Raw genomic sequence first — 26,450 nt, 5'->3', positions numbered from 1 at the left:
ATGTCATGATTAAAAAACATCTTAAACAAACTCTATAGGGATGTTGATATGCATTGAACAACAATGCATTCATTTCTACACAAACCTCCATTTGTCTTTCTTGGGTTGTCTTGTGTCTAAAAAACACTGTTGGGTGGAGCCTGACCCTGAAACACAATCTCTCACATGACGCAATGATCTTTGCGACAGCTTTCAACCTCGACTCACATTGTGAAGACGTCATAGCAGCAACTCAATATTAACTTGGTGGGAAGTGAGAGCGTTGCTGCAGTGCAGTTTGTCACGCTCCATTTTCCTCTTCTCCTTCTGCTTCTCTTCTTCGCTCTACATTGTTGTCACATTACTGAGCTTGGAATTTAGGACGTACTCGATGCTGTTGCTAACATCACAGCAGCGGTGTGGGATTTGTGTACATTATGGAAGCAGAAATACTGTGCTGATTAGAGAGGACTCCTTGCAAACATTTACATCACCTGGCAAGCTCTCGAGTTTGTCTCTAGATGGTAGATGGTGACAAAAAGCGGAAGTGACAAGAGCGCTGAGCGATTGTGTGGAGTGGAAACTCAAAATGAGCTAATGGCATCAGAGAATGGGAATAAGATTGTGACGGAAGACATAAACTGGGTATTGGCAATGATGAAGGGGTCTAAAGATCAGACAGTGTGGATGGGCTTTCATTTTGAGAATTTACTGGGAAATTGTACAAAAAACTTGTGCAGTGTCACTGTGCCTGTGCAAGATTCAAGTGCAACAAATGGCAAATCCTGTCAGAAAAGAAATATCACAAAGCCGGCAGACGTGCTGTTATACTGCAATATTATCCAATGCATTTGAGGGTTGTCAAGATTTGTCCTACAAGTTCCGAAGTTGCCCAAAACCTTGGTTTTCAAACCGAATATTTTGAGGAATAAGCAACATATTGCAGTGAGCAACATTCATTCCGAACAGAAGCACCAACAAGAGGAGGTGTCAGGAGGAGAATAAATTTACATTTACATTAAAGATTTGAATTACGTAAACAAAGCAGTAAGTCCATGCATCCCCTCGTTGTTAAAATAAAGGTGTGTTTTACTATTGAGAGAAAAAGTAATTGATCATAAACTTATTTTTACTCAGAAACTGCACACCGTCATCGGACATTGTAAAACATTTATGTTAAAGCTGTTAAACACAACAGGGTGAAAATATACTTGAGTTGCACATAGAGTGGGCAAAACTAAGCGAACCCTTGCTCGCTTCCATTCACACTCTTTTAGAGGAGACTGTGCCAACTTTCGCCAGCATTTGACAGCATTTGATTCGCCACAGTGCCCAGTCATCAACTTGGCTTGTTTACGTTTATCATTTATACCGGAATGAGTCATTTTCTTATTGGAAGAATCTATCGTCCCTCCTTAGAACAAACTACAACTTGATCAGCATTATTTTGTGTTTACTCTTAGAAGTATTTTGACAGTAATTCAATGACGACGGGATGCAAAGCAATGGGATGGTTTGGGTTATGGCATATTATTCTTATTAAACTCAGCAAGTTAAAAAAAGAAACACAAGGGATTGGCCGCTTTGAAAGACAGTTGCAAAAGGAAGAAAAAAAAAAAAAAACCTTAGCCCTATCTCAACTTCTGCCAAGCGTTATTTTATTAGCCAAGGGTTACTGGAGATGCTAAGTCCAAAGAACCTTAAGGGCTGATTTCCACAAAAAAACACTTTTATCAAGAATCTCTTTAAAGATTTCTGTACTTTGCTGGCTCCTGTGCTTTTTTCATGTAAATTGCGCACGTCAAGATAAATGTTTGAGCCTTGGAGATAAACAGAGGCTCATGGAGACAACAAACCTTTCCTGTATGAATAAATAGTCACCCTTGGCTTAAGCCGTGAAACAAAACTGCCTTGCTGTGATTATAGTAGACTGTCAATGAGAAAAAAGCGAGGCCGGGTTTCAGCGCTTTACCTCGTAATGTGATGATGGTTCACATTCACAGTCTCAGCAGCCTCACTTTAACCTAATTCAAAAGCTGCCTTTTCAAGAGCTAGGACGACATCTTTATGCTGTATTGAATTAATGAGGCCAAATCCTTGACGGTCTTCTTCACCCAGCGAAAGCACTCGGTCATGTGTTAACACATCCTTCCTTCGAGCATCTATTACCCCTCAAAGAATAACTGCGTCTCCCTGCATTTCAACTCACTTCACTTCTCCGATGGTGTGAAGCTCGCCACGTCTATAATTCAACCCTATTAGAGGTTCACTCAGCGTGAGAGGACAACGTCATTACTTTGTAACCTGATTAGACGTTTGCTTGGCTAAAAGCGGTTGAGGGTGAAGCTTGGACTCTCTCCCCGGACTCCGTGGCTGGCTTTCCAATCTCAGGGCTCGGAATGACTCATTGCACCGTTGGCCTCGACAAGAACGACCCCTCAGTGAAAACTATCTTAGTCAGCTCAAACTGTTGGGGAGCCTGGAAAAGCACTTCACCTTTCTGTCTCAGCTTTGGTACGTTTAGAGGGAACGTTAACTGTTGGCCAGACTCTTGCTGTCTCCTGTGTGTGTATACAAGTGTGTGTGTGTTTGTGTTTGTGCACTACAGCGAGTGATACACGCCGTAATCCTGCTCAATGATTGTATTGTTCAGCAGGAAACTGTAATCACACTGTTAAACAACATCTGCAGGGATGCATTGCCCAATCAACGGTTTGTCTTTTGTTTGGCCATCAAAACATTATTACCGTCTTTGACTTTAATTATGCCAAATAATTGAGGCGTGTATTACTCTGTCATTGAATAAAATAGACAAATTAAAGAATAAATGTGTAAAGGTCTAATTTTCATTAACTCATTCAAACCCAGACATTTTTTTCAAAAGACAACCCCTTCAGTACTGACCATTTTAGACCATTATGACTGATGGCACACAGAATTAAAAAATGAAATTTGTTTCTACCTTTTCATGTTCCTTAATAGTCAACAGTAGAACATCGGTAAGTTTCAGGAAAATATCACTTCCTGACTGTATATCGGTTTTCCAACTCCAAGGCGCTCATAGCGCTTTGACACAGTTAGCACATTTACCCACTGATGACGCAGCATCAACACATAAAGGGTTGTTTTGCATCAAAATAACTATTTATTTACAAATATACATTAATTCATTCATTTTCTACTGCTTATCCTCAAGAGGGTCGCGGGGGTGCTGGAGTCCCAGCTGACTTCGGGCGAGACTGGTCGCCAGTCAATCACAAGCCACATTTAGACAAACAACCATTCACACTCACATTCATACTTATGGACAATTTGGAGTCAACAATTAACCTAACACCTTTTTGGAATGTGGGAGGAAACCGGAGCATTTTTTGCTGAGTTGTGTTGTCATTGACTGATATTTAAATGTGTTTGATGATCTGAAACGTACAAATAAGAAATCAGTGAGGGGGCTAACACTTTTTCACACCACTGTAAGCATCTGCGTATGCAAAACTGCAAGTATTACTCTCCCATAGTATATGGCACTGCGGTACAACAATTAATTGATCCCTCTTCTGAAGTTAATGCATATAGAAACATATTTTAAAGCCCCTCAGTATGTTATATACTGTATATATAAATGTGTGTGTACAGTTCTGTAGTGTCATTTGAATCAATTAACCTGGTATTCTATTTGTTCCTTACTGAGCCCTGAATTGATTTAATGTCTAGCTTTTACAGTGACAGCATTGATTCCCATTCATAGGTGAGTAAACATATAACAATGGTGCCCCATACAGTGAAAAAAAGCTGGACTAGTCTTTCGCCACTTCAAGTTTCGAACTTCACAGTTTTAGTCGTTTACATTTTTTCAGAAATACATGTTTTTGTGTTTGAATACAGCCTAGTATGAGTAAAAAACTATGCATATTTAACCAAATGTTACTTATTTTTCAAGCATAAAAATGTCTAAATGAACTAAAATACAAATAGAAGATATTTAAAAGGTTCAAAGATGTGATGCTATGTAGTATTCTACACTGGTCACTCGGTGTCAGTAGTATGAATGTAATATTCACTGAGACACACAAGGATTAGACTCGATCGCTGGTAGAACAGGCTTTTAATGGTTGCAAGAGAAAGACTGGCCAGTGCTACAATAGTCAGCCCGCAGCTTAAAGATAATTTTAGGGGTGCACGTCAATGGAATTGAAATTATATTTCATATTAATATATTATATTAATTGGAATTATATCTGTGCCTTAATTTTGAGGTAGCAAATGCAGATATTAATGAGCTATATTAATGTGCAAAAACTACTCGTGTGTGCTCAGGCGTGACCCGGTGTTTTTGGGCGGGTTTTGGAAACTTATGGGCTTGTTCAGTGGTCAAAATGCGTGCACTGATGTAATATTTATTTTTTTCTACTATTTTTGCGACCGACTGGCAAAGTCACAAAGATCGACTAGTAGCTTGCGATCGACTGGTTGGTGACCCCTGCTCTAACACACATAATTTCTGACAACCCTATGTAGAAGTGGCGACCAGCTGTTAATACAGTATAGTACAGTGATGCACGCGCACACACACACACACACATACAGTACATATGTGCTATGTGGCAGCTGACTGCAGGATGAGTGTCGGCCATGAGTGTCCAAGAAGCTCACCTGATTATTTTGGTCTCTGCAGGAAATCATTTAAAAGAGCACTTACCCTCTCCTCCCCGCTTCCCAGTTCAGTCAATTTAAACTGAATGTGTGTGTTTTGCACCCATGCATGTCTTGTCTAGTCCTTGGCCACATTATTGATGGGGGGGATTCCGGTTGCCTATCGCATGCTTAGGAGGCCTCCCTTGTTTAGCTTGGAAATGAGTCATCCACAATGTGATGCAACACAGCAGAGCAGATTTGAATTATGGGGAAATGAACAATGAGGTCACGGCAGGGCTGGGGGCATAAATCTCTTGATGCCGTGTTATAAAACAGCGTCTCCCATCAATGGAGGAAACAAGAGTCGGAAAATGCTGCATTGTTTGGCTGTGCTGCTGCTGCATATAAACTTATGCTGTTTGACTTCAGACAATAGATGTTGAATGATCACGTCTTTTTGCACAGATTGCATTATGTTGGAACGGCGAACAAAATATTGATTATTGATTTTCAGATCAAGTAATTGTACCACCAGTTAGATTACTTTATGGGTTAATACTACACTGTTCCTCAAGGTTGTATTATGATATAGCACCCCCCAACTATAAGTAAGTAAGTCATTATGTATACATTTTTTTTATAATATTTACTGTTTAAACTCAATGTTTCACTTTTGTGTCTCAAAGCAACTATGGTTCATTGAAAGAGGCCGAACAAAGTTTGACAAATCAACATAAACAAAGTGTGCTTGGATACCTAAATACTGTATAAATACATACAGTTATATACATTACTTATTTATATACATTACTGTGTGGAGTTTGCATGTTCTCCCCGTGCATGCTTGGGTTTTTCTTAGCTGTTACACAACTGTTTGATGACTGTTTTCATTAATCACGGTTATGTTAGAATTCTTTGTGTCATAACTGCATGTCTCCGGGTCGCTGGTTTGTGTGTGGGTGACAGAAAGAAAAGCTCTGACTTAGGGCTTGGCGATATGGACCAAATGAAAGTCAAAGCCAATATGAAAGTCAAAGTATGTGTGCAAAGTTTTATTAAAATGTAAACAATCTTGTAGAAAAATAACGACTGAAATAAAATTGTGTATTCTGTTTTTTAAATAAACATAGAAAAAGTTGAATATACTCACGATAGTCTCCTTAGCCGGGTTAACGCCATTAGAGCTTCCATCTCACGTTACCCATGACAACAGGTAAACATAGTTGATGGCGTTTATATACAGCAACCTTTATACCGTCTTTTCCGATATTCACTCCCGCCATCCACCTCCATATCCGAGGGATCGCCGATCCCTCTGTGTAGCGAAGGGATGCTTAAAGCTAACAGTGACTTCCGAGTGTCAACAATGGCGCAGGCGGCAAGCTACAAACGTAATAAGATGAACACGCATAGCTGCAAACTTGCCTAAGGAGTCGGTATGGCACAAAAACAATCAGGAAGTAATAAATAAAGCACTTTTAAACACTAAAAACAAAGCAGGTGGCATTCGGGTGGTGCCATTTTGAAACATGAGCCCTCCGTATCAAATCCAGTCTATATAGATATCAATGATATTCTTAATTTTGATATCATGATTAAAAGAAATACAGATTGAGTGTATTTTGAACAAGGAAGACTCCTTCCATTTAGATAGGTATTGATTGATGCCAATCAACTTCATCAGCTCATGTCATGTTATGCTTTACAGCAAACTCTTTAAGATTAATCAGCAGCGCCTCTGCTGGTTGCAGCCAAATAGTGCATCCAATTTGACTTCATTTTCTTTAACACCCTGTTCAATTTAAATTATTAATGATTAATTGATATTAGAAACTGTTGTAGCGCTTCAACTTCCTCCTATTCCATGCGTTTTCTTGCCTTTTGGGTATCCATTCAACTGCAACCTCGGACATTTTCCACATCTTTTTCCTTCTTCAGCAAAGAGTCCACAATCAGCGTCTGATGTAATACCATCATCCCCAGGCTCCTCTTAAATTTCCTGCTTACTGGGCTTTTATTTTAACTGCATTACATACATCTTCCTCACTCTGTACATCTGTTTTTTTTCAGTGAAAACAAGCTGATATGTCAAACTTATGTTGATGTAATTTGAAGATGAATTGAAAAGAAAAAAAAAACCTAATTTATTTGTTGGTGGATGGTGGCACCGCTGAGATAGTGATAGAAATCGACGGGGTGGTGTTTTCATTCCCAGCCTTTTTGAGAAAGAATATGTGCCAGGGAGTATTGATCTGAAGCTTAGTGGATGGCGTAGTGTTATTGGTTGAGGTGGATGAGAATGAGGAGGAGCAGGCGGTCATGCTTGATGGCGCAAAATATAATATCAGACCAGTGATCAATGCTTTGATGATCATTTGTGTTGTTTTGGCCCCTTCGGGCTACCGTGCTTATGTGGAGTGTAAATATAGCACCTTGTTGGGCCTAAGGTTAAATCTCCCTTGACTATCTGGTGAATAATTGTGTGCAGAGATCTGTGTTTAAATCTGCCAGGTTACTTTTAGCAGGTGACTTTAAAATAAGCACAGTGGTCGGTCGTCCGTTGAGGACAGCACAAGTCATTTGAGATAAAAATCAGAGCACGGCCCTCTACATGGGATGCACCAGAGCCCGTCACGTTGTTTCAGACGTATCTTCTTTTTCGTAAAAGGAGCCTGATAGTGTCACACCAAGACAGATGAGCACCACTGTGGCCTGCGGGCCTGTGGCAGTACCTCGCAAGGACCATGTGTTTTCTAACCATGTGAGAAATTGCATGCGTGTTTATCCAGGAGAGCGCTCGCACTGTGAGCCTCCTGACTGGCTCGTTGCTCAGTGTGCATATGCATGATAGATGACACGGCATCCATTGCATGTATCAAGAGGGAAGTGGACCAGGACCTTTCCTGTAGAGCAAATGAAGCTAGTCTTTGACAAATTACATTTGGTATTTTAAAACCAACCTTTGGGTATGGAAAGGTAAAATACAATATATATTGTATAATGTTGGTGGTACATTTTGGAATTCATTTCTTTATTCATTTAAAAGAACATTTATAATGTTGAAAGCCACATATGTATGTTGGAGCTGAGAAAGGGTCTGATTTCCTTAATAGGTTTTGGCATGATAATTAATTCAAGAGGAGCTATTATGCTAATTGTTTGACCTTTTGTATTGAATTGTGACCTTTTGTATTGAATAGAGCAGCTACACACAATAACCTGCTCAGAAAACTTTCTAGATCTTCCAGAATCTGCACCTATTCCAGCTATATTTCATAGCGGCCTGTTTTAATTTGTTATACCCATGGCCCGCATCCAGACACCCCCACCGATGTGATTGGTCACACGCCCAAAATTCTTCCTAACTACGAACGGACCGATCTTTTAATATTGCGGATATATAGGCGTTGATAATGAATGAATAAAGTCTTTGGAGAGCTAATTGTGGTACTGACTGGAAACCTCCTGACTTATCGTGTATGAACTCGAAGAATAGGCACCGCAGATGCTCCTCCAACATTTTTTCCATTTTTCTCCATTTTTCTCTTGCTCCAATAAGTTCTGAGAAGCAGTGAGAAGCAGAGCCCTCTGTGACATCACAACGCCCTCTGACACCAAGCGTTCAGAGCCATCCGAAACTTCTTTCTTGGCTCACTTCCAAATGCGCAAACCTCATTATGTGAAACTTTGACATTTAACATGATAATACAACATTCTAATTGCATTATTAGGACAGAAAAGTGGAAAATGCATAATAAGTCCCCTTCAAAAATATAGTATTTAGACATTTTATTGTGCTGTAATACTTTGTCGCTTGGTTTCAGCTCCTTTGTGATCTGAAGAACAACAGGACGTCAGCTATGGGAAGTTGAGACACCACACTATGGCATCCGTGCAGCCTCATTCTGCTTAATAAAACATTGGCATGAAAACTGAAGGACACTCAGATTGTCACATCACATTAAAAATAACACAGAACTTTATCCAAGCTTGGGGTCATAGTCATGCTAGACTAACTCTCCAAATAGCCCCCAAATTTACCTCCCGTTATAGAGGTCATTTGTCCCCAACCATGTCTAGCAAGTATCAATGTTCAAAGAAAACTGCAAATATAGTTAAAGACATTGAAGATGAATAAAGCTGATCATTCTGCTTTTTTAAAATCATTATCCCACAGACATACTGTTAGCACAATAAAAAATGGGTCTTTAAGTAATATATTATCATTATGAAATATAAAATGTAAAATAAAATTCACCACTGCTATTGAATGTCAGAAATATTGCACCCGAGAGAGGACCTTCACTTATAGTGCATCCTGAACAGGGATTATAGCATAATAGTCCATTAAAAATATTGTTAGTGTTTGGTTGCATCTTATCGGAAAAGAGTGAAAATGGAGGGCACTACTTGACTGCAACCAGCAGAGGCACTGCTGCTTCAGTTTCAACATATTTTTAGTCCAAAGCAGTGATTCTCCACTGGTGGTCTTAATCTTGTATTTTTATTCAGATTTTTTTTATGCAGCAGGGTATCATCTATTAATACTTCTAGGTGTCAGTAGTGTGATATGAAACCTGCTGCCATTGAAGAAGACCAACAGCAATTTATGTCTGCATGTTGAATGTATCGGTACAGTCTCTTGTTGAGCTTTAGTCTCTAAGTATTTTATGGCTATTGCATATCAGCAGTTGAATGTGCACCTCCGGCTACACTCACACTGCAGGGTATGATGGCCAGTTCTGATTTTTTTTTAACATCAGATTTTTATGTGGTCGTTCACATTACCAAAAATTGTGACCTGGTAATGTGAACGCAAAGCATGCAGGAAGTGACTTGCTTGTGCAACAGCACGCCAAACACATTTTTGTGTGTTTATCAAAGTAAAGAGTACTGCAGTGTGTGTGCAATTTCGAGGATTTTGTGCGATGGGAGTCAATATTAGATTCTGCGTAGGAGACTAAGAAGAAAGAGACATTTTTGGTTATGACAGTTTGCGAGGAACTTTCTGCGACATATGTTCCCAAGGAGAGTGTGGGTGGCAGGAGTAGTAGGACATTGCCTTCAGTGACACTTTTTAAAAATCATTTTTGAATGACAAGAAAATTTGCCTACATCGGCGAGTACCTTTATCCAAGTCTTGCATGGAAAGATGTGTTCAGAACATTCCAAGATACATTTTTCACCAAAGTCATCCAAGCATGCCTTAATGGAGCTTTCTTTGTTCACTGGGCCATAGTCATGTTGGAACAGACCAACTCCCCAAAGAGGCCCCAAATGTAATTCTCTGGTCAGATGGCACATTGTGGCATCTGACTGTGTCGAGTGAGCATCCGGTTTGACAAACTGTTCCCACTCAGTTGGAAGCATAGATTATTCCAAAATGTCTATAAGATACATAATTAGGGTTTAGGTCTAGCCTGACCACGAAATGATTCAGTAATTGATTTTAGAGGTGTGTCTCAATACTGTTGTCTATATAGTTTATAGCCAGAGTGGGATTGATTTGATTGTGTGTGGGCGTTTATTGAAAAGTCTCATTGTACTGATGCCTGAGTGCTGTTGATTACAGTTCACTGACTCACAATCGCTGGACAAATTTTGTTTAATCACTGTCTACCTCGCTCTTTGTCTCTTTCACAGATTTATGTGGAACACAGGGACAAGAGTCTTTAATTTTACGCTCGGCTAGGCCATATATACACACACACACACACAGTTTGTCCATTTTGCTTATCCTTAGTGCATATTGAATCTTTCCAAGTGTAGGGGTAAAAGTTGTGGCTTTACAATGAACCGGGACCACACCCTATAAAGGAACGCGCCGCATAAATCTGCTAATCGGCATCCAGGCCATTTCGGGTGTCTTGTGGTGCAATCTGTTGTGTAAGGCATAATTACAAAGGGTGTTGTGCATAGAACAGCGTCATGAAAGCATGCTGTAGCATCATCCTAATTACACACAGACAGCTTGCGAGAAATGGGGGTGACATGCAGGACATCAATGCAACCACTAGCTCTAGTAATGGAGAAGAAAATTCTTTTACTAAAAGAAAAGAGTCATGTAAGAAGAACACACTGAGACGCCAATGCGATGGAAGCTAAGTTTCCCATTGATGAGCTGTCATCGCCATTAAATGTTTTCCATACATTCTAGCATTCTTAACTCTCCTCCGAATGTAAAAGTTAACCACCACTTTGAATAGGGTGTAAAAAACAAGACTTCTTCATGTCAACATGTATGTCATTTTCATTCTTGTCATGCATTTTGGCCCTTGAATATACTTAAGAAGACGCTTTGTTGTTAAGTTTCAAGTTCAGTCTTCTGTGTTGAGACACCAGCTTAGATTCTTCCCTCTAAAAAAATCTCTTGCATAGTGCAATACAAGAGCCTTCTCTGATTTCAGATCAACATTTGCGAGTGACTGTTGAAGAGCATCAATTATTTCCAGCTGAAATAACACTCCCTCCTCTCTTTAATCACCATTGTTGGCTCATGATACGGGAAGCTAAAAAGCTAAATCGTCGACAAGAGTTGTGGTTGCTCACAAAGTTGACATCACATCCCACAGCGCTAACCCTTATAAAGAGCTATAAAAGCAGGTGTGTCTAAAGTGTGGCCCAGGGGTCATTTTTGGCCTGTGGCTTGTATTTTATTGGCTCATGCAGCACTTTGTAGAAATAAAACAAAGGAAAAAAAACAAAAAAAAACAAACAAACAAACATTGTGCTGTTATTAAACCTCAAAGTCTGGCGCCACAGGTCAGATTGTCAGATTTCTCACACGGCTTCTGTAAGTTTAAACAAGATTGGTTGGTTGAAAAAAATGGTTTGATATCAAGGAAAACATTTGCAGGGGCATTGTCGGATCTTGGTAATGGATCCATAAATATTTGACCATCTAATGATTATAAAACCTGGAGGATATTGGTACATGTCTTCCACAACCTGTAGTGACACCTCAAATTTATTTTAATTATTTTCACATGCATGACTATGTTTTTCATTGTCTGTACTCCAAAAACTTTTTCGGGCCAAATGCTGAAGAATTTACCCCCCTTGTCACAATTTATTTGGGATTTCTGCTGATAAAAAAAAAAAAAGTTCTTGCTTCAAAGAGGTGGTGTTGCCTGTTTAAGATGAAGTTATTTATATTTTTAGACACTTTGTTGTCTTTCTTTTCCAACTAGCCAACTGGCCAGTAATCGAATAACATGTTCAACCCTGTGATTTCTTGTTTACCATTTCTGGGCTGCAAGACTTTGACCTTTGGGAAGGCAAATGGGACAAATGGGAAAATTGAGACGATGTATCATCCTCACATTGGTTTGATTAAAGAAAACTGACCTTTAGATTTATTATTGAAAAACCCTGGAAAGTCAGTGGAGACATATATTTTTTTCGACAGTAACTGTGCATGCAGGTTAAGGTTAGGGCAAGGTGGTGGTTATGGAAAAATAAATTGTTTTTAAAGTTGTGGTATATTGAGTGCGGGCGGGCAGTGCAACAAATAGACAGACTACAAGCCCATCTGCCATGTGTTGGCCGCATAGAGGACACACTCACAGTGCATTGGCCTTAAACATCGGCGGTGTATGTGGCTGCAACATGAGAGACCACAAGACCGCTATTGACCTATGCCTTCTGTCTGCAGAAAGTGTCCAAATTCTGTTTATGTTTTGAAGCAAGCAATAGTACACAATTATTGTATGCATGAACATTTGCAATGCCTGCAGCTTTAATTTACTCTTTTAGCTTTTTCACTCCTTCACGGAAACAAATCCTAATAAAAAATCTTATTCTGTAACGTGTACCAACCTGCTCCTTTCACACCTACGCATTTAGATCAGTTTCCACCTCTGTTCCTCCATTTGTCTTTCATTGATCTCCCACCATTGTTGACCAGCTCAGTGTGAATAATGTATTCTATGTTCTGAGAGAGGCCAGACACAAATTAAGGTGCCGTATGGGCAGTGACGGGAGGGGTTTGTGTGTGTGTATGTGCTTCACGCCTTCTTTAGTTCTTTTGCTGATCTGTTGCTTCTGGCACTCTCTCCTTGTCAAAGTGCATGCATACACTCATGGGGCATACATAAGCACATTCACATGCATACTCACACGACATGCATGTGCACAAACACAGTACACAGCCAAGGCATCCTTTGTTGTAGTCTCTGGCCACCCAACCATAAAGGTATTGCTCATGGCCTCTTGTACTGCCTAATAGAACCAATTACTGCATAGCCCTGCTGGAAAGCTCCATGGAGGTCGTGGCACTGACACGGGTCCACCGCGCGGATATGCACATGTGCACTATAGCGTGTGAATACTGAAAGACAAGCATTCACAAAATATTTGTCGTTTTTGATAAAATATGATAATGATATAATGTTTAGTGTTGTTTCTCACATACAGTTTGAATTTAGAGTCAATACACTTTAATATTTCAACATCAGATATTGAAACTGAAACACAATTAACATAAAGTCGACCCTCAGTTGTTGTGAATTTGTAAAATATTCATAAAAAACACATTTAGAGAATATGTATAGATAAACAATAAATGAACATTGGGCATCATTTGTACTTTGGACTTGTTGCCAGCAAGGGAGCAGCGGTAAGGAGTGCAGAGGGAGGAAGAGAAAAGATGCCCAAACTTAACTTAACTTGACTTGAAACATAACAACAACTTCTCATTGTCAATTGGCCAATAACGGAATCAACTGTTAGCAGAGAAAGCTAGTGTGACTCTGGCTGTATGAGTGTGTTTACAACTTTTTTTGCCGCTTGTTAAAAGGTGATTGGAATTACATATTTATTATGTCTTCCTTAATCACAAACACAGGCATTACAATTTGTTCAGGATATTGTAGGGCATCCCAAATTCATCCCAAGTTAGCCAAACTGCATCTGTTTCTGAATTACTGGGGAAAATTGTCCAGTGATGTATTGCATCAATAAATGTAAGGATATGTAAATTTTCTTCACTCACACAAAAAGCACACTCCCTGTGGTAATATACCTGTATATTTCATATGCATGGAGATGCTTCTTTGAGGCCGGATCAGTGGGCAGAATTACTCCCCTTCCACCAGGCAAACGCTCAAGCGTAGTGTGCCGAGTCCGGGCACAAGCTGGTAGGTACCATTACATTGTTAGCCTGGCTTCCAGCTAATTAGCTGAGCTAATGTTTTGCATCATAGTTGTTGCTTTAGTAGTACAGTAAACCTCGGATATATCGGAAATTCACTCACAACGGACAAATAAAAAAGAACCGATTTTTCTGTAATGCATTTCCAATAAAAATTCATTGCATATATCGGATTTTTTATAACGGATTTCGCCTATTTCGGACAAAATCTCCAGTCCCGTTCCAATGCATTTCCATTAAATTTCCCTTGCATATATCGGATGGCCGCATCGTTATGCTAATCTTGTTGATGTCACTGGCTATTGTCTTTCTCCTGGCTCCAGATTTAGGACAAATATAAAAGTGAGTGACGTCAATAATACTAGCACAGCAGTGAATGAGATCTTAACCTCACTATTGGAAATAACGTAGGCCTGACGGGCGTAACAGGGCCTAGCTTAATTAACAATTTGTTATGCTCAGAGTCCAATAAAGTTAAATTCTCATTACCTTACGTCTCTTTTCATTGCCCAGTCCAGGTACATTGGAAAAAATAGTCAAGGAAGTGCCTTTTTATAACGGCTAAAATCCGATTTACGCATATACCGGATATAAATCCGATATATGCGTAAAACGGACATTTTCCGGTATACGCATATAACGGATTTCGCTCATATCGGACAAAACCAGTGGGAACAATTGAATCCGATATATCCGAGGTTTACTGTAGTAGCAGTGACACTGGCAGTGCAGAACATTGACAAGTAGGGCTGGAAATCTCAGGGTACTTTACGATTTAACACAATTTGTGATACATGGCTCGATATCACCATAACTTGATATGACCAAAAACAATGAATTTCATAGTTTATATTTTGCAGCCTTGAGCGAATACAACTGTGTGTTTTTTCTCCAATGTTCTCAAATGTACCGTGACATATATCTAGGTGACGTGCTCATCTAGAAAATTCGTAAGAAAGTCACTATTGAGTATTGGGTTTGCTATGTTATGCTGTGATGCACCAACCTGGATCAACCTGTCCCGAATTAATTTCTTCCCTCCATTCATGATCGGCAACAGAATTTCTGAAAGAGTTCCAATTCCTAGACTTTTGCACATTTGTCAAAATCTGGAATAGAACGTTGGCAAAGGTTGTTAAGCGTGTGAGTCCAAGGCTAAAGACATTTTTCTGCTGTCGTGGTAAACAACGCTATACAACTGCCAACGCGAGTGCACACTGTGTCATTCCCATTAAGACACATTCACTTCCAGGCTGACCTTGTAGAAATGAGTTTACATAGCTTTAGCTCAAGACAAGTAAGCTGGGGAACAGGGTTCCACTGTCATTTAGAAACCAATAAAAGATGGACATAGTGATCGACAACAGAGCAATATGGCGCAGAGTACAAGGCATAAATAGAAAAGATAAAATAGACCAACTCAATAAATGCTACACTGTACAGCAGGACTAGAGCCGACAAGTGGACTCTGGCGTTTGTCAGTGAAATGGCGCCCTTTTAAACCTGGCATGAGATAAAGACTCAGCATGGTGATAGACCATTATGTCATTATGGACTTTGATACCATGCCACTTAAGGAGTCATTACATGGCAGAGAACACACAGCTGTACAAGTTCGTGCACACACATCCCTGCAAACACTAAAACAAGCAATCAGGAGCCAAAATGGCCTCATGGTTCTTGTCTGTGAGTGGGTTATGGGTATTCAAACAATCTGGAGGGTGCCATTATTCTCGCAGTGCACCCCATATTCACTTCACATTATGGCTTTCTGTCTCTGGTGTGAAAAATGCCTTGAGCTTAAGTTCAGTGAGCTCCAACAACCTCCCACTATTTCCTTACTTTATCTTCTTTTTCTTGCTCTATCTTCAGGACTTGGATGTCCAGGTGCCAGTGAGATGTGATTCCCTGGGGTTTCATTTCACTTTGACAAAGCAAAGTGCGCTGTAACAGGTAAGAATGTGACTCTGTGCATTCTCTCAAGGTTTGTGCAGCACACAGCCTTCTTTTGCAGCAAAATGATTTTCAGATGCTCTCTAAAAAAGGGCCAGAATCTACCACAGCACTCACTAGGAATTTGTCAGAAATGCCGCACTGAAAAGACAAAACATTGTTACAAAACTATGGGCACCCTGGACTGGTGGCCAGCCAATCACAGGGCACATATAGACAAACGACCATTCACACTCACATTCAAACCTATGGAAAATTTGGCGTCGCCATTTAACCTAGCACGCATGTTTTTGGAATGTGGGAGGAATGGGGAGAACATGCAAACTCCACACAGAGATGCCCGAGCGGGGAATCGAACCCGGCTCTCTTGGCTGTGTGCCGCGCTAACCACTGGCTGTACATATAAAAAAACACTGTACATATATGGTGTTGGAATTGCACTGTTGTTGATGTTTTCAGGTCAAATTGATGTTATAAAAGAGCCTTAGACTCTCTGCACTGTGCTTCAGTCTGCCATCATAACACAGAGGATGCCATCATGTGCATGCATTAATTAAGGCAAAAATGTTAACATAAAAAATTAAATAAATTGCTGCAAATGCATTATTTTTGACAGCCCTACTAATTACAATGCATTACATTGTGTAAAATCTTCCAAATTTTTGTGAAAGCTCTGCACTTACTGTATCATCTCAACCGAGATGATAAGCCACAATGCTCTCCCATGTACAGCGTAGGCCCGAGGCATAGTCACGAGAATATACCCACGCACCTGGTGTACTTATTTTTTGCAAAACCCACTGTATGCATGATGATGATTTTTTTAAGGACCTAAATTTGACCCATTGTTCTCTCTGGGGATTTCTGGGTTCCATCTGTGCCGGAAAGTGCCCTAATTGGCACGACAAATGTGTCCTCTCAGACTGGTAATGCAATCAGATGTGACGGTGTGACACAAAATAGCGTGCGATGTACAGTGGTTGTTCCTGACTTACGTACATACAATAGAAGCATCTAAATAAGCAGATGATGGAAAAATGATAGCATGTTAGGGCTCGTTTACTGTAGGTGAATCAACCAAAGTTATTTTATTCTAATATAAGAATACAGGTTAGGTTCAATAAAGGCAATGTCTGACACACAGAAGCTACACCATGTGGAGCTCAGACAGCCAGGCAATAAATGTTCATTAGTTGTTAACTCTTGGAAGTAACTCAACCTATTTGATAATTGGTCACAGATGTTTTAGGCGCCTGCTTGCAGATGTTGAAATGACCATGTTCATCATGTAAGGGCTGCATTCTAAATATGACCTGGAGGCGGGTAATGGGGCAACATCAGGATGTAAACATGTCAAGTCAGGTCCAGGACCAACATTACATGCATAACACACAAACAACAATATTGGTTTCATTTCAGTCAGTCACTGATGTGGCTTGAAGGCATCAAAAGGAGTTATAGTACGAACACAGACCTTCATCTGCCCATGAAGCCACTCAGTGCAACTTATTTACACTGTATTTACCAGCTGAGCGAGGCCTGTAAAGTGTCAAATTTACGAGGGCCTTTTTAATTAGAAATACCGTCTTCGGGAGTTGGGCCTGATGAACTGCACAGTCAATTTATTGACGACGGAGGAAGATACAGTTCTTTGAATATATGGTCAGACGGCCTTCAAATCCTTGTTGACATGATTTTTTTTAATACATACATGCATTTGTGTATATATCTTTTGTATTTGTTGGTGAAGGTCATTAATGCATGTAAATGTGTACATCTTCTTGTTGAAATGTCTTATTTAGACTGCACGGTGGACGAGTGGTTAGCGCGCAGGCCACACATTTGCAAACATGCAGTACATGAATGCTTGTTTCCTCATGTGGACTTGATGCAACCTTTACCCAGCCGTAGATAGATGAGCCCGCCCTATGCATATGGCCACTACTTCCTGGAGGCCAGCTATGACAAAAAGCAGGCTTCACTACATATCTTAAAATACAGTCTGTCAGCGATAGATTGGGCAGCTGTTAGTTAGATCATTTTGCTTTTAATAAAATGATGTCATGTTTGCATTGCATGTTACATGCAAATGCTATGCTTGTGTTGATAATATTTGTGTCCGGTAATGTTTCTGTAAGTATTGCATATAATGGTACATGGATGTACCTGTTAGTGCATGATCACATCATGTATATAATATGGTAAAACAAGATTTCTATTTCAATTTCAATTTTTTTCACACAAGGATTATGGATGATCGGTAAATTTCCCAAAATGTGCATTTTTCCTTTAATACATTTCCTGTTCGCCCTGTCACTCCTCCCGTTTCCCTTTCTAGCTCTCACATGAGTCGGAATGGCTCTCTTTTGAAATCTAATCCAGTGATATCAAGGTTTCATTTCACCAAGACAATGAGGCAAAGAAAGAACAACAGGAAGGGGGACATATCAGTCGTCGTGTGGGGATATGTGGCAGGCAGGTGTTTCCCGCTCTGTGTACACAATTACACAAACGTCTTTTTGGCACATTACCAGCGAGAGAGCACACTTAAATGCTATCCGTTTCTTTGGTGAAAGGAATCATTGCATCTTATCAGATCTTTTTCTGAATCTAAATGTGACCTTGCGGAGAAGAAATGTAAGTTACTAATGAGGCCCAGTACAAGAGTAGCATTAAAAGGTCAGCCTTCACTTTGATTGACACATTCCCATGTATTCATTTAGCAATGTGTTTTATTATTGTGGTTTACAATGGCGTTAACTGCTTCATGCTGAGAGCACTTTCTAATTAACCAAATGTGGTGGCCAGTGAGTGTATATTAGCATTGGCATGATATTATTATAATTCAAAATGCCAGCTCTTGCAGTCTTTACACATATTTTATTGGATATCTCTCTCTCACACACATGCGTTACATGCTGGTTTGCTCCCCTGCCAGCAGCCCCTAATAACACAAGCTTATTGTTCAGTAATGTGACCTTTGCCATGAGTAGAGAGGCCTTTGTCCTAAAACAATAGGGTCCATATTGCAAATCCTGCCAGTCAATGCCGTCCCTCCAGCTGCTGGAGGAAGGGGTACAGATTGTGCAGGGTCTAAGTTGAAGGCTTTGAGGCAAGAACTTGTGGTGTGTGTGTGTGCGTGCGTGCGTGAGTGTGTGTATGTATTGTCTGCATTCTTTGTTTCTGTATGATGCAAGCCTGTTCTCAAGAATTAGCAGATGGGCCAGTGCAATTAAAAACAGCCATTCCCCGAGTGTGCACATATGCACACACATGCACACACACTCAGGATTCTCATACAGAAATATGCACAGAAACACTTAGAGCAGGACGCATAGCAGATGTTACTGAAAAATGACACCTGACAGATACTGTGATGGGGGTGGAAACTTGGGAGTGAGTTACAGTTAAGTAAGCGTTTGAGTAAGTCAATCAATCAATCAAGTTTGTCTGGCTATGCATGTGTCTACAAATAGGAACACGTGGATATCTAGTCTATACTCACTACAAGGCTCACAGGGTTGCTTTTTGAATAACGTTTTTAGAGTAGGTCTGAATAATAACCGCGCTGCAGTCATGTTATACAGATGATCTTTGGCCAGCATTTTTGTAGAAGACCCTTAAAAAGATGAGTGGGCTGCCGGATATTTGACTAGCATTTTTTTTCCCAGTTTATTCTTTAAAAATAGCACAGATATCCTCTTATATAGATTATATTTCACTAGTGTTTTTGCAGTTGAAAACTAGCTTTAGGCTGTATCCACCAGAGGGAGGCATATTTGGCTACAATATAGCATTTTATGACATGGACATGTAGAGCTTTAGTCTGGTGTGGCACATATATGTCCAAAAGGTAGGTGCATCTTAGATTATTGATGTTTTTTTTCTTCATGCTATTACCGTGTTAGTCTAATATGTGTGTTTAAAACTCAAAAAATTAAAATGTGTAATCTTTGATGACTGTTTTGACTGATCCCCCATCCAATCTCATGCAATGGACTATTCAATATTACTGTGCATTCCGAAAAATAGGAGGGTCAGAAGACATTGAGAGAAAAAAGGGATTTAAAGGACTTGATTTAGTTCAGGAAATATGACATTTTTTCATATTCACACTTGTTAGTAGACAATCAACAATCACATTTTGTGAGGGGGTGGGGTAAGATAACATGGCAATTTATTTAGCCTGACATATATCTTTAATAGATTTCAAAAGCAGGAGGAAATGGCTTAAAAAAACAACAAAAACAAACTTTTGCCATTCCATTACATGGACAATAACTAGGTTTGCTTTGGCCCCCAAATGACTAAATGCACCCTTGCAGCTAGGACATCTACAGTAAGTCCTCTATCTCCACATTAGCTCTCACTGGGCTTGTATTGACCTGCAGTAACAGATAGGCTCGCAGGAAATGAGCTTGGAACCGAAAGGTCATGCTTTGGAATCCTCCTTGTACGGGCGGCTGTGAAAATCTTGGCACTTGAAATCCCTCAACAGCTACAATCAGGGCTTCGACCTCACCGCACTTAACCTTTCGTCGTTCCAGCGGAACATCTCGGTGGCCAATAGCGTGGGGGAGCGGCAGCTTTTCCTGAGCAGTTCCCACGTGCAACTGTGGTAAAAAAAAATGTGTGAGCGCCAGCCAACCTTTTCATTCCTCTCAAAACCTACTCCCCCTCAGACATTCATGCAACAAATCTTGGTCAATAAGCTGGCTTCAATGAGGTTCATGACTTAGGAGCTTATAATCATGCGTTGTTTTGGCTTTTAAGTCCAACAGTGTGAAATGAAGTGAAAACAGAAGGTGGTACACAGAAATCTCATTTGGGATACTGGACAATTCAAAACATTCATTCATTCATTTTCTACCGCTTTTCCTCACGAGGGTCGCTGGAGGGGTGCTGGAGCCTATCCCAGTTGTCTTCGGGCGAGAGGCGCAGTACACCCTGGACTGGTCGCCAGCCAATCACAGGGAACATATAGACAAACAACCATTCACACTCACATTCATACCTATGGACAATTTGGAGTCGCCCATTAACCTAGCATGTTTTTGGAATGTGGGAGGAAACCGGAGTACCCAGAGAAAACCCACGCATGCACGGGGAGAACATGCAAACTCCACACAGAGATGGCCGAGGGTGGGATTGAACCCAATTCTCCAAGCTGTGAGGTCTGCGCGCTAACCACTTGACCGCTTTGCAGCCCTAATTCGAAACAATACAGTATTTATTAGGGATTCTCCCATCGATCGGCCTTTGTGGTCGATATCAGTGAAAAAGCAGAGCCCCTCCGCCGATCATTGCAGCATTCAGAACAACCATGTCTGCCATGTGTTCAACTTCCTGTCTTTGATATATATTTTTTTTGCACCCTGCAAAACGTGCCTCAAAAATGTCTCACCATGGTGGCGCTTTAAAAAGCTTTAGATTGGTGTGGCATTTGGGGGTGAGCACTTGGCAGGGTGTGGTGAGTTTGAGTCTCATAATGTGATCATCCATCAGGCAGTGGCTAAAGCCCCGGTCTTAACCTGCAAGGCAAAATCCAGGGATGAGTACTGCCTCAGTATGGTTTTGGGAGCATGCAGACACTATATAACACTTTTAGTGATTTTTAGCAACCACTTCTGACTCCATAAGCATGCATGTGGTGGGCGCATGGCAGTCGCGGCTCTTCCCCAGTTCGACTCTCCAATGAGCACGCACAGCTTGCGTGGACATTGACGTGCTCACTGATTTCAGCAGTGGTGCCAAGCTGACGGATGAGTGCCGGCATTTTGTCTCCTCTCCGGGATGCTAAGGCGAGGGAGTCGGCTGCATCTGCGGTTCACAAGGCAGCGGATGCTGCTTTTTATTCGAGTTTTCAATTAATGATGTTATAAATGAAATACAAAACCTGAGTTGTGGATACCATTATTTTGATAATGTTGTGGTAAAACAAACATATTCACTTTGTTTGGCTTGAAATAAGCTATGAAAATAAATGGTCCTAAAAGGAGTAGCTCTTGGCCATTTTCATTTTGTAAAAGTAGCTCTCACAAGAAAAAACCTTGGTGACCCCCTAATATAGCCAGTAGTACATACACTGCATACATGTGATTGGTATTGTTATTCACGGATTTCATGTGATAACAGTAATAGTACTGTAAAAATAAGTAATATACTGTACTGTAAAGCACTGTAAAAAATGTACACACACACACACACTCACAATCGTTCTGACTTTTTGGGTTTCAAGAAATTACAGTCAAACGTTGGACCTCACACATAATGGCAATTCCAGCAACTTTAAAATGTGGTCCTACTCCACACTACCTCAGGTAAAAGTTCTGCTGTTGTCAATACTTGAGTCATGGCAGGAAGACCGACTAGTGTTGATCCTATTTGCTTTGTTCATTGTTGTTCAATGTGATGATCCCCTCAATGTGTCTGAGTATCCTGTTGACTGTGCCAAAGATACCAGCCTGTCCCCCATGGAGCCTTAATTTCCCTCTAAGGATCGTGACAATGCACCAGCGGAGCAAACACACATCAATGCCTTATTGAACATGAATACACTGCCACCTGGGTGAGGCACACAGTGCTCCATCACACACACACACACACTCACACACATGCAAACATACACTTGACAATAGGGAAATGGCCTTCAGAGAGGCCTTTTGTCAACAACTTGGAAGAGAGCATCTATTTAGCGCTCACTGTATTCCTTGAAGGATGCGCCATCTTATTTGTGAAGTGCCTGTGAGAAACAAAACAAGCGAGTTCAGTTTCACTCACTCCTCCCCGCTGTTTGTCCTCCTTTTGTGTTTCACCGCTTTCACATCTGATGCTCTTTAATGACGATGATTTCAGTCCCTGCATGATCGGTATCAGAATTGCCAGCATAAAACCCTGATCGGAGCATCCCTTGTTTAAAAAGTAGGATTGAGTGATATGGGCCTTACATTTATCACAATATTTTTGGGATGTATGACAATATAATTTCATTCGGCGGAGTCTTGTATAAAAAGCTACAACCCTTAACCCGAATCATTATAATAATGAATTAGAATTATATAATTATAATAGTAATCATAATTATAATTATGCCATAAGTGCCATTCATGGAGAAACTCCTTCAACTCACTTGCAGTGTGTTCCTCCGAAAAAACTTATGTTCTCCACATACCTGTACTACCTGTACTACCTGTACTACCGAAACCAAACCACTTCCATATTACATTGATACCTACACGTTTACCAATAATTTCTTTGCCTTCACAAATGTTCATTTTCTCTTTATCTCTTTTGGTTGATTTGTTGTTTGCTCTGCTTTCTCCGCCATCGTTGGACCATACTAGTGGTAGATACAAAGCACCAATGCGTCAATACACTGTGCTGTGTTGTGCAGTCGCAGGAAAAACACGTCATCAATTGGTTCTTTCTGTTTATCATTTCTATCAGTATACACAATTTTCTTATCACAATGTGTTTTTTGATCAGATCAAGTCAGTATGCACTCAATTCACTGTCTAGAATTACTCCCGACTGGGAATGAACATCGAAGACCTCAAGCCGCTCACGGCATAGATGATGTGAGGAGCACAGCTATTAAATTTTGATCACATATTTCTTGCACAATTAAACATTGATAAACATGCAGTGTACATACTATTACACAGCAATTCTCTTTCATTGTGGGTTCAACACAATGAAAAGATTTTTTCATGATATGTACTCCTGGTGAAATATTAAAACACTCAATAAATGAAGTAGCTACATTCTGCTTTATTTTTGTGATTATTTTCTTATTTTCTAGTGCATGTCGGTTGAACATATCAGACTGTTTTCCATAAAAAGGCAAGGGCAACATAATGATGCCAGAAGGGACGTATTTGCATTGTGTATGGGGATTTCGATAGCAGTTTGTGATTTAGAATCATGACAAAGTGCAGTGAAAAAATTAGGACAATAATACCCTTATGTGTTCACATAACTGTGTGTTGTGATGCATTAACTGTGTTATAGTCATCAAGTCGACTCTTACTTCTGTATTACAAGAGAACACAAATGCACAATTTTTGATAAGGAATGATCTTTGATGATATAAGGAAATACTAACGTACTGTGTATGTAAAGTATTATGTACTACGCATATAGCCTAATATAAAGCAGACAATATACATGATATAGATGATATGGGTAGGATATAGGCGGTCCGAACAGTTGCTCTCAATCCGCTGCCTCTTTGAATTACTGTAATTTCAATGCCGCCTCTCTTTTCCTGATTGGAATATATCAGCACACCAGGGATATGGGACTGCAATAGGATCCAGACCTCTTTTCAGCGTGATTTGAATATGAAATGATTCAATTATTGATTTCGGTTATTTGGGTCCCGTGCCCTGAGGTGATATTGTAGCAGTGCAATCTCCGCGGCTGACATTTAGCGTCCGTGTTTACCTTTACTGTCTCCGTTGATTGCTTCCAAATGGCTCGCCGTATGTCCTGCCGGAGCTCATTGTACCATCGGTTTTGTGCTATTTGAGGAAAAGTGATGGATGCAGCTTATCAAAAATGCAACAGTTTGTGCGGTCGGTGCTCATGCAGACAATAATAACATGGTCCTGCAATCATGAAAGGGTGATTGGTACAGGCATGCATTTGAAGAATATTGAATAATATTATCTAAAAATAAAATCTTTTAACATCTTTCCGCTCTCGCCTTAACGGTTATGAAGATCTGAACTTCAATTTGAGAATATGTCTGCAAGTTGCACACACAACAGCTTAGACTCAGCTCTGTGGGGACAAAAGGCGATTTTTATCTGATAATATTCCAGGTACACTTCTGAATAACCACCGCTGCGTCGCTCCACTCCCAGTATACTTTGAAGAAAGTCTATTCTCCGATTTCCATTTGTTTGCGCAAATAGAAGTGAAAATGTAATATCTGATGACCGCGTTTGCTGACAAATATTCCCAATATCACCGCAGATATCTGTCATGAGGCATTTTTTGCACACCGTTGCAACACAACTGTCAAAATGACTCCAAAATATGTTTTAATGCGATTCCACCAAATAGAATGTTTTTTTTTTGCACCCACTGGTGAATTTCTTACTTCTGAGTCAAGTCAACAATGTTCAAAATGAATGCACTCTTCTCTTCTCGGAGCTGGATTCTTCCATATTTCTGATGCAGTTTTTTTTGCAGTTAGACTTTCCAGCGATAAGTGGATGTTTTATGCCAGCGTTGGTGTTCATGCATTATTGAATTATGAACAGGGCCCAGTCTGGAAAGAGCCTTCTGGAATAAATATTTCAACACCCTGATATACACAGTTCCTACCTGCTCTGTAACGCAAGGAGCAAGGGACGGGGCTGTAACATCTCATCCAAAAACACATTTTCACAATTGAATCAGAGGAATTTCCATCCACACCACTTTAATTTAAAATCTTTGACAGTATTCGTGGGAAAATAAAAACACAGTTATTTTATTGAGGCCATCTGAATCTTCAGATGTTTCAATTTATCAGGAAAGGGAAACCAATAGATGAAAGGAGCCTGCGGATGGCTAACATTTTTAATCTTGTTTTGTGGCGTTCCAAGGGTGAGGTGCATGGATTGTAAAACGGTGTATACAAAGGATGGGATTAAAAAAAAGGCTGAAAGTCAGGATTGAGATTAATGTGACGTTTGCAAAGCAAAGCCTTTTTTTTAGTTGTTGCTTTAGATGACCATATTTGGGATGTGAACACGTTGCATAACTCACTTAGTATGAAAGTTTGCAATAATAGACTGATAAGCTATGGAAAACAAATTTGATAAGAATGATCTTACAGGGGGCGGCACGGCGGTCTGGTGGTTAGTGCGCAGACCTCACAGCTAGGAGACCAGGGTTCAATTCCCACCCTCGGCCATCTCTGTGTGGAGTTTGCATGTTCTCCCCGTGCATGCGTGGGTTTTCTCCGGGTACTCCGGTTTCCTCCCACATTCCAAAAACATGCTAGGTTAATTGGCCACTCCAAATTGTCCATAGGTATGAATGTGAGTGTGAATGGTTGTTTGTCTATATGTGCCCTGTGATTGGCTGGCGACCAGTCCAGGGTGTACCCCGCCTCTCGCCCGAAGACAGCTGGGATAGGCTCCAGCACCCCCCGCGACCCTTGTGAGGAAAAGCGGTAGAAAATGAATGAATGAATGAATGATCTTACAGGGGCTTGTTGCATGAAAACAAGACACACCATTCATCCATCTGTTTCCTATACCGCTTATCCTCACTAGGGTTGCAGGCATGCTGGAGCCTATCCCAGCTGTCTTTGGGCGAGAGGCAGGGACTGGTTGCCAGCCAATCACAGGGCACATATAGACAAACAACCATTCACACTCACGTTCATACCTATGGACAATTTGGAGTCGCAAATTAACCTAGCATGTTTTTGGAATGTGGGAGGAAACCGGAGTACCCGGAGAAAACCCACGCATGCACGGGGAGAACATGCAAACTCCGAGGGTGGAATTGAACCCTTTATCCTTTATTATATTATATTATGCACAAGTAGTAATGGATCAAACGTGATATAACACAATGATCTTTGAATGATAATCTTAATTATAATAGTTTGTGATCAGATATCGTTAGATTATTAATAGCACAATTGTCGACCAGCAAAATGTGTTATCGTGACAGGCCTAGATGAGGTAGCTGTCTGGATCCCTGCATATGAAAAGCTACCTAAACCATC

The 26,450-nt window shown here is 40.4% G+C and overlaps 1 protein-coding gene across 2 annotated transcripts in view; it reads left to right on the top strand.

Annotated features, from left to right (window-relative positions):
• Window positions 1–26,450, top strand: part of adgrl3.1 (adhesion G protein-coupled receptor L3.1) — a 172,198-nt gene that overhangs the window by 7,480 nt on the left and 138,268 nt on the right. For both annotated transcript variants that reach the window (XM_058085631.1, XM_058085624.1), the window contains exon 3: window positions 15,638–15,718. The gene's annotated coding sequence lies outside the window, so the exon portion shown is untranslated. The remainder of the gene's footprint in view (window positions 1–15,637; window positions 15,719–26,450) is intronic.

This window comes from Doryrhamphus excisus, chromosome 1, assembly GCF_030265055.1.
Source record: "Doryrhamphus excisus isolate RoL2022-K1 chromosome 1, RoL_Dexc_1.0, whole genome shotgun sequence".
Classification (NCBI taxonomy): domain Eukaryota; kingdom Metazoa; phylum Chordata; class Actinopteri; order Syngnathiformes; family Syngnathidae; genus Doryrhamphus; species Doryrhamphus excisus.
This window is presented reverse-complemented; position numbering and strand designations above follow the sequence as displayed.